At 38.1% G+C, this 9,683-nt stretch overlaps 1 pseudogene; it reads right to left on the reverse strand.

Annotated features, from left to right (window-relative positions):
* Positions 1-4,932: 4,932 nt before the first annotated feature.
* On the reverse strand, positions 4,933-8,372 carry LOC105731956 (dnaJ homolog subfamily B member 6-like; annotated as a pseudogene).
* Positions 8,373-9,683: the final 1,311 nt, after the last annotated feature.

The raw sequence follows: 9,683 nt of genomic DNA on the forward strand, positions 1-9,683 counted from the left end.
GATTTAAAATATTGTGGAATAAAGTTAATGAAAGCCATGCAAGACGTGTACATCGAAAACTACAGAACGTTGAAAAGGAAACTTATAAAGACCTAAATAAATGGAGAGCTCTAATTATGTTTACAGATTGTAAGACTCAATATTGTTAAGATGACAATCTTCCTCAGGTGATCTATATTTTCAGTTTCATCCCAATCATAATTCTAATTGACTTTTAATTTGTGAAGAAAATGAAAACTTGATTAAAAATTCACACAGATTTATACATAAATGAAACTATACAAATACTGGAAGAAAATATGTGTGAATTACTTTTCAGCATCAGTATTTACAAAAACTTTCTGTGAGTCAAAATGCAGTAATAGAAAAGATTGATATATTAAATGAATATAAAATGTTTACATATCATAAACATCACAAATAACCTCAAAAGATAACTGACAAACTAGATAAAACATATAGCAGAGATAAAGGATTTATCTCTCAAATATAAAATAACTCTTTCTGCAAAATAGAAGGGAAAACACACCAGTATCAAAAAGCACACTTAGTACCCAGATCATGATTTCTCATACCATTCTCCAATGAAAGAAACCAGGGCACCTTGGAGAAATGGTTGATTCTACCACCTGGGCATATACTATGCAAGATGAGCCTGGAGCATCTTGTGATAGCAGAAAGTAAGGAAATGCTAAACACACACACACACACACACACACACACACACACAGGCAAAAAACCTGAAACCCATATCCACGAGGATGTGTCAAAGATGCATAGGAGCCAACTTGGAAGAGTTCTTACTGGCCGAAGTTGAATCAATTTGAGCAACAAAATAAATAAAAGTGTATTGGATTTGGATTATAGCCTAGTACAAAATACATATTCATGAGTCTATACTGATATAAATAAATGATTGAATAAAGTAATAAATGGATGAGAAGGAACAAATCTCCTGTGTGGAAGAATTTAAAATAATTTGTGTAGTTACCTCACCCTCAAGGAGATGCAACATAATTCCCCATCCAGAAAGTGTGGACTGTGTATAGTGACCTCATTGCAAAGAGTACAGTATAAAAGAAGGAGGAAAAAGTATTTTTACAGTAGTTATCTACTGACAAACACTACTACTTAAGCCAGGTTATTGAGGTCAACATCAATATTCATCTATCACTTGTTGGTAGAATGTACCCTATGACGTGATGAGAGTGGCACTCTTCCTGTGAGGTCTTTCCCCACAAAACCAATAACCCCAGTCTTATCATGAGAAAAACATCAGACAAATTCTAATAGTGCAGCATCCTACAAAATACCTAACCAGTTCCTCCAAACTGTCAAGATCATCAAAAGGAAGCAAAGTCTGAGAAACTGCACAGCCAACAGGAGCCTGAGTAGATACACAACTAAATGCTATGTTGTATCCTAGATGTGATCCTAGCACAGAAAAACACATTAGGTAAAAGCTAAGGAAATCGGGATAAACTGTGGACTTTATAACATTAATATACCATATTGATAATTATGTATCAATGTTGGTTCCTTGGCCAGGCGCGGCGGCTCAGTCTGTAATCCCAGCACTTTGGGAGGCCAAGGTGGGTGGATCACCTGAGGTCAGGAGTTCAAGACCAGCCTGGCCATCATGGTGAAACCCCATCTTGAAAAAAAAAAATGTTGGTTCCTTAATTGTAAACTATGTACCATACTAATGTAAAATGTTAATAATAGGGAAAACTGGGGGTGTGATATATGGCAACTCTCTGTATAATCTTCTCAAGATTTCTGTAAACCTGCAATTGTTCTAAAACATCTATTTCTAATTCTATTTTGAAAATTAAAATAAAAAATATGGGGAAGAGGATAACAAATCATTAGAAAAGACAGAAATAGATAACTCACAAAGAAGTTATAAAAATTACACTTAAATATATGAAAAGATGTTCAATCTCACAATTAGAGAAATGCAAATTAAAACATTTGTCTCTGCAAAACCTTTTCTGTTTTGAAGACAGCACCCTCTTTTGTTGAAAAGGCGCTCTTTCACCTCACTTTATCCTTGTGGTTCTAGTTAAAACTATCAGTTGTGCCAGGCATAGTGGCTCATGCCTGTAATCCTACCACTTTGGGAGGCTGAGGTGGGAGGATCACTTGAGGTCAAGAGTCTGAGGCTGCATTCAGCCATGATTGTGCCACTGTGCTCTAGCCTGGGCGACAGAGTGAGACTCCATTTCAAAATAAAATAAAATAAAATAAAACTATCAGTCATAACCAGCTAACACATACTAATCACTCAGTTATTGTTAGCTAGTGATTTGTTATCTGGCTGTGGGCAATATCTACACTTGAGAAAATTTCTATTCATGCATCTATTACATTAGTATGGTACATAGCTTACAGTTAATGAGCCAGTATCGACACATTATTATTAACTAAAGTCCATAGCTTATCCAGAAATTGAAACATGGTCCCCTTGTAGGTCTGGGAGATTGAAAAGAGGTTAGTTAATATTCACTATGGTAGGTATAGTGGAAGCAGCCATGTTGGCAGAATAATTTATATGTGAATTAGGACACAAGTTCTTTACTGGGTCAGGCCCAAGATATATGCTATGTAGTTAGATTGAAAGTTTCCCTGACTCTGCTCCCTCTTTCCTACTTGCATGATCAATATCTATTATATCAGCCATGGCAGTAACATGTTTGGGCTGCTATTAGCTTGATTTCTAAGCTAATCATCAAGAAAACCCATTAAGAGAGTCCCTCTCTCTGACGTACACTATCTGTTCATCATACAATTGAAAGTGTGTGGGGAAGAATATCTTACATCAAGGCCATTTGAGCCACATTCACTTCTGTCCCTGGCTCTGAGAAGATGTTCATTTGTAGGTTTTAGGTGATTGGGTCCTCTGTATAGTGGTGGATGGTGAAATTCAGCTTGTGTTATCAGCCATTTCTGATTACCTTATTCCTAGTAAACTGTGGATTCTAACTTTGTTTACAGACCTTTTCTCATTTTTAATATTGTAGCCATGGTGGTTTAGTTTCTGATCTCAGTATATAAATCCCCAAACAGACAAACATTTATAAGCGGGTTTAGGCAGAGTCTGCTAATAATTGTCAACTTCTAGAAGTCCTGTGTCACTGATTAAACCCGAACTACCCAGGAAACTGTGGGCAATGTTGGAATGTGAATTTATTAACTTAAAGTGAAAAATAACCATCATGGGAATAAAAAGACTCATAATCAGAGTGAAGAGCTTATTCTCTCCTGTAAGGTACATCTGATTAGAAGGTTATGTGGTAGACATAGAAATCTTAACAACAGGCATTAGATAAATTAAATGTTTGTTAATATCAAGATTGATATGTCCATATCTTTATGGGCATAGTCTTGCCATAGGGAGCAGGGTACTCAAAATATGATACCCAAGATTCCCTTTCCTCAAGAATCTGCTGAGATGGATTGTGCCCTCTACGTCTGTCATTTGTGCATGCTGGGAACCAAACTGTTCTCCATGACTTTTCCTTTCTGGATTACAATCTCCTACAAAAATATCTAGCAATTGTGCTCATTTTACAGTTGAAGTCTAACAAAGAACTCTATTGCCATCATTTTTGATTTCTTGAGGGCCACTACCCAGGAAACCACAATTACAATATACAATTCTCAGTACACACCATATCTAGCTTCTCATAAGCACAACATTTTCAATTTGTTGCCATATGCAGAAAAACTTGTAAGAAACTGATAAGTGATAGCCTCAGAAATTTTTCTTTATATTATAAAATGTAATAGGTACAAAAATGTTGAGTTGCCAAATTAAATTAACTATAAAAGATATATCCATAAAATAATCAAAGGAGAAAGTTGTTCTCAGCCTAGATGGGGAGCAATACTTTTGATCACTCATTGTGTTTTCTGTGACTTAATTAATTTTTAACATTTGATGAATTTTAATCTTAATAATTATAGTGATCAGCATCAGATCAGGATAAATTTGTTTTTAGAATGAATAACTAATGTTCTAAAACTTTTTTGGAAGACCACAGCCTATATTGGAGTGAATGATCCAAACAATGTTAACAATACCAAAGCAATTAGATTATCAGCTAAGAACTCTTCTTATGCTGGTGCCTGTACATTATTTTTCTTTTCTAGAAGTTTCCACATAAGAGGTAGTGATAAATCTCAATTATTTTTTAATTAGGTGAAGTTTAAATGTATGAAATGTCATCAACTCATTGTAATGTTATGTTTCTTTAATGTACCAAACATATTTATGTTTCTTTTTTTTAAGCAAATGACAAAGATTCAACTTACTAGCTTTACTTTCTTAAACCTAAGTTTAACATTACATACTTTTGTCAGAACTTACTAAGTTGGCAACATTCATGCACAACTGGAAAACATTCTTAATTTATATTAAACCAGAAATGTATTACCACTTATGCATTAATGTTTTTCTCTACCAAATACTGAAAAAAATTGAAATTATTTTTGTAGAAGACTTGTCTTAGCAATGTCAACTTCACAGCAGGCTGACATTACTGGGCTCAGGTTTCAGACACACTGGGAAAGTAGATCCATGCTGGTGTTAGTCTTGGCCATCTACTACTAAAGATCGCGGCTTATTCTGTAGTATTTGTTTTTAAAGCAAAGTGCATACAGATATTCACAACAATTTCAAAGACCAAATAAATGGTCCTATTATCATAAGCAATGGCAAAAGCTGCAATTACTTTTGCACTAATCTAATAAGCGGTTCAAACAATAAACTCAAAAGCCTATGACAAATAGGGGCTCTGATAGCTGTTTATAAATACTTTAGATTAAGTGCTATACCGAAAGCTGACTGCATTTGAAATCTTCAAAAAATGTTTCTGTTCATCTTCAAATGGTACTTGCTATAGTTTAACATTAAATGTGAGCATTGAATTACTTGTTATCCAAGCACAGCAGTTGTTCCTTACCATCTTTTGTTGAGGACATTACCTGGCTATCTTTTTTCAGCTTCTAGTCTTTCTTGATCATTCTTGACAATTCTCTTCATAGTGATTTTTCTGCCATTAACTATTTTGGTAGAAGTTGATATATAGTTGAAGTTGTCCATCCCATTATGACCAAATGATGTGAAATGGAATAAATTGAGGCCCCATGACCTGCTGACTCGAATGAAGTAAATCCTGTACCAAAAGAAGAAAATTAACTTCCAGAAGATGGAAATCCACTGAAAGCAGAGAAAAATGTCCCCATTTCTTGGCTTCTGCTTCTTTAGGGACCCCTTGGATTCCCAAAAAGTCCTCAAATGGGTCATCAAAGAAGATAAAAATGGGTCCCTTCCACCAAAAAATTCCCTGAAGACAGCATTTGGGTTGAAATGTAAAGCTAAACTTAAACATATTGTCAAAATGACTTCCACCTTCTCCTCCACCGTTTAGTCCTTCTTTGCCATATTTTTCATAGGTGTTTGGTTTTTTAGCATCTGACAGCACTTCATATGACTCAGCTACTTGTTTGCATTTTCTCTCTGCTTCTTTATTCTCAGGATTTTTCTTTGAGTGCCACTTCAGTGTCAGTTTCTGATATGCTTTTTTTTTTTTTTGGAGATGTAGTCTCATTCTGGTGCCTAGGCTGGAGTACAGTGCATGATCTCAGCTCACTGCTACCTCCACCTCCCAGGTTCAAGTGATTCTCCTGCCTCAGCCTCCTTAGTAGCTGGGATAACAAGTGCATGCCACTATGCCTGGCTAATTTTTTGTATTTTTTAAAATTATTATTTTTAGTAGACATGGGGTTTCACCATGTTGGCCAGGTTGATCTCGCTCTCCTGACCTCAAACGATCCACCCGTCTAGGCCTCCTAAAGTGCTGGGATTACGGGTGTGAGCCACCACGCCCAGCTGATATGCCTTTTTAATACCCTTGGGTGAGGACTTTTGCTGCATGCCTAGAACTTCATAATGACCCACTATGCTTTAACAGATTGCTGGATCAGGTCCAGAATTACAAATAAGACAGAACTTACATCAAACAGTGTCTTATTTTCAGGTGCATAGGGAACATTCATGAAAATTTACCATATCTTAGGCCACATAAATACACACACACACACACACACACACACACACACCCACCCCTTAGTAAAGTTCAAAGAACTGAAATAATATCAGTAGCACTTTCTGAACATAAGGCAATAAAATTATAAATTAATAATAAACTTTTTTTTGAGACAGGGTATTACTCTGTTGCCTAGGCTGGAGGGCAGTGGCATGGTTTCAGTTCACTGCAACTTCCATTTCCTAGGCTCAAGCCATCCTCCCACCTCAGCCTCCTGAATAGCTGGGACTTCAGGTGTACCCCACCATTTCTGGCTAATTTTTGCATCTTTTTGGTAGAGATGGGGATTCATCATGTTGCCCAGGCTGCTCTCAAACTCCTGAGCTCAAACACTCTGCCTGCCTTGGCTTACCAAAGTATTTGGATTACATGCCTTGCCTAAGCTAGTGCAGTGGTGCCATGGCTCACTGCAGCCTTGACCTCGCAGGGGCAAGTGATCCTCCCACCTCCACCTCTCAAGTAGCTGAGACCACAGGTGCTAGCTGCCTCCTGGCTATTTTCTAATTTTAAATTTTTGCAGAGATAGGGTCTCCCTATGTTGCTCAGGCTGGTCTTGAACTCCTGGGCTCAAGTGATCCTCCTGCCTTGGCCTTCCGAAGTGTTGGGATTACAGGCTGAGTAATCATGCCCAGCCAATAACAAACTTTTAAAAGGCTCTTCAATATTCAAATTTTTAATAATTGTACTTCATTAAACAACTATTGGGTCAAAAGAAAAATTTAAACTGCAGATTTTTCAAAGGAAAAATAAACTAAAATTGCACAATAATAACATGTGAACACTTCTTGAAGTTAAGCAAGATAAACCAATACTTCAGTTTTGAATTGTTGGTATATTCTAGAAGTACTCTAATGTGTCAATAATGCTGATTGTGTTTTTCTTCTGTCTCATATTTTTAGCTGGGTTGTTCAATGTGCAATTTTTGAAATGTTTATTATAATGTGAGCTTAAAAACATTTCATCTGCTATCACTTGCTGTCTCACTAATGTTTTAGAGTGCAAGAAGAAATAAAATTGAACATCGTGTGTATGTATATATTATATTAATCACATATATACACGTACACCCATAGGCACAGGAAGCAGTGTGAGGTGGTGCCACATCCTTCTCAGAAATGGCTCTGAGCAGAGCCATCAAATTCTTTTCTTTCACTTCTGCCTGCTTCTTTCTTCCTCTTTTGCTAAGCACCCTAAATATGCGGGTAAATCTAGAGTAGAACAAGAAAGTAGATAGCCTAAAACCTTTGCAACTTATGGAAGGGAAAGCAAAAGCTCTGCCTTTAAGAAACAAACTTTTCATTCATTCTTTTTTTTTTTGCCCCTTCAATTCTCATTAGTCCCCAGAGTAGTTCCTCTAGAGGAATTCTCTTCTCTCTTCCTACCTCTGTATCTTTTAGTCCCAGAACCCAGGTAGCAGAATACGTATGATTTGCATAATGCTGCTGTTCTGGCTCTGCAGGAGTGTGGCCAGGGATCTGCAGACTGAATTAGTCATGAATTGTAGTTCAGGGAACAGCAGGGAGAGGCAGGTAGAGATGACGGCTCCGGGGTTTGGTGGAACCCTGTAAAAATCAGGGCGGGGTTCTGTGGTGGACACTGGGTGATTTTGCTGTCAGTGTCCATTGTTCCTTGACTGTCAGTTCTATTATGAGTTCAAATGGGACCGGCTGCGACATCAAGCTCTAGGAGTGGGCATGTGACAAATCAGGGGTTCCCACATCAGGAGAGTGATTGCTCAGCTGCAATACATGACCTTTGCCACGACCATGAAAATTAGATCCTAGATTTTTGGCAGAACACATTAAAAGACTCTCTCTCTCCTAGATCTATTCTTCCAGACATTCCTCATGTTTTCTGGCCCAACAACTGTGAGCAAAATTCTTAAGTTTCAGAGAATTTTCTCCACGTGAGGCTTGTTTCACCAAGGTAGAACATGGAAAACTTGCTGCTATCCCCACCCTTTTTGCTGTAGGAAACAGGTACATGAGTTAGATGACTTCACCAATCACTCAGATATGGGAAAGTTAGACTGAGAAGTCAACAACTTAAAGAAGGAAGCTCTTGGGGCACTATTTGGTGAGGATGGCAACTGAGATGTGCGGCTTTGGGAGTGGCAGTGATTACGTGATTGAATTCCTGGGCCTGGAATGGCTTTGATGCCAGCAGTATTTGAACTCTTGCCACCAGTGCAAAGAAAGCCCTCAGTGTTGGTGGCAGAGGCAGTGGTGGTGCTGGCTGTAGTTTCTTTAAACTGTGCATGTTGCAAGTTTGGCTGCAGGCAAGGTTCTATGGCCTTTACAACAATTCTGTAGCCTGCAAAGTAGTCTTTTAATGAACTCCTTTTCTGTTTAATCCTCAGGGTCAGAGTGAGCAGTTACAAGTGAGAACTTTGACTATAATGTTATAAAACTGGAAGACATAAACCTGGGCATTTCAGGGGCCCTGACCTGAAGATAGGCCAATTGGAAACGAAATTAGCATAGAAGGCATGGCTGAGAAATCAAGACTTAGAGACAGAATGAGATTTGATGAATACTGGACCCAGCCTTGCCTGAAGCTAATATGAATACATATATAAGTTGATAATTTGTTTTTCTTAAGTCATTTTGGGTTGAGTTATCTGTCACTGGAATTCAAGGCACCCTGACTCATATAGGCTCTTCATTTATGGAGTGTAGGGGTGCCATCTCAGCTCACTACAACCTCCGCTTCCTGGGTTCAGGAGAGTCTCATTCCTCAGCCTTTTGAGTAGCTGTGATTACAGGTTTGCACCACCACGCCCAGCTAATTATTGTATTTTTAGTAGAGACAGGGTTTCACTGTGTTGACCAAGCTGGTCTTTAACTCCCAACCTTACGTGATCCGCTTGCCTCAGCCTCCCAAAGTGCTGGGATTATAGGCATGAGCCTCCTCGTCATTGTAACATCTTTTTACATTGTATTCACATCCATTCCCAGGCCCATAATTAGATACTTTATACAAACTAATTCCATCTTGCTACAAACTAACAAAACTCCATCTTGTTAGTTCTATAGCAAAAGACATAGAAGTTTATAAGATTTCTTGCTAACTCAAGTATGTTTTGCTTTTATCTTTATTTCTATTTTTTTTTTGTTATTATACATTAAGTTCTGGGATACATGTGCAGATGGTGCAGGACTGTTACATAGCTATACACATGCCATGGTGGTTTGCTGCATCTATCGCCCATCATCTACATTAGATATTTCTCCTGTTATCCCTCCCCAATCCCCCCATCTCCTGCTAACCCTCCCCTAGTCCCCATCCCCCAATAGGCCCCAGTGTGTGATGTTCCCCTCCCTGTGTCTGGGGGTTCTCTTTGTTCAACACCCACTTATGAGTGAGAACCTGCTGTGTTTGGTTTTCTGTTCTTGTGTCAGTTTCCTGAGAATGATGGCTTCCAGCTTCATCCATGTCCCTGCAAAGGACATGAACTCATCCTTTTTATGGCTGCATAGTATTCCAGGGTGTATATGTGCCACATTTTCTTTATTCAGTCTATCATTGATGGGCATTTGAGTTGGTTCCAAGTCTTTGCTATTGTAAACA

Source organism: Aotus nancymaae, unplaced genomic scaffold (assembly GCF_030222135.1).
Source record: "Aotus nancymaae isolate 86718 unplaced genomic scaffold, 86718_ANA_hifiasm-v0.15.2.pri h1tg000014l, whole genome shotgun sequence".
Classification (NCBI taxonomy): Eukaryota; Metazoa; Chordata; class Mammalia; order Primates; family Aotidae; genus Aotus; species Aotus nancymaae.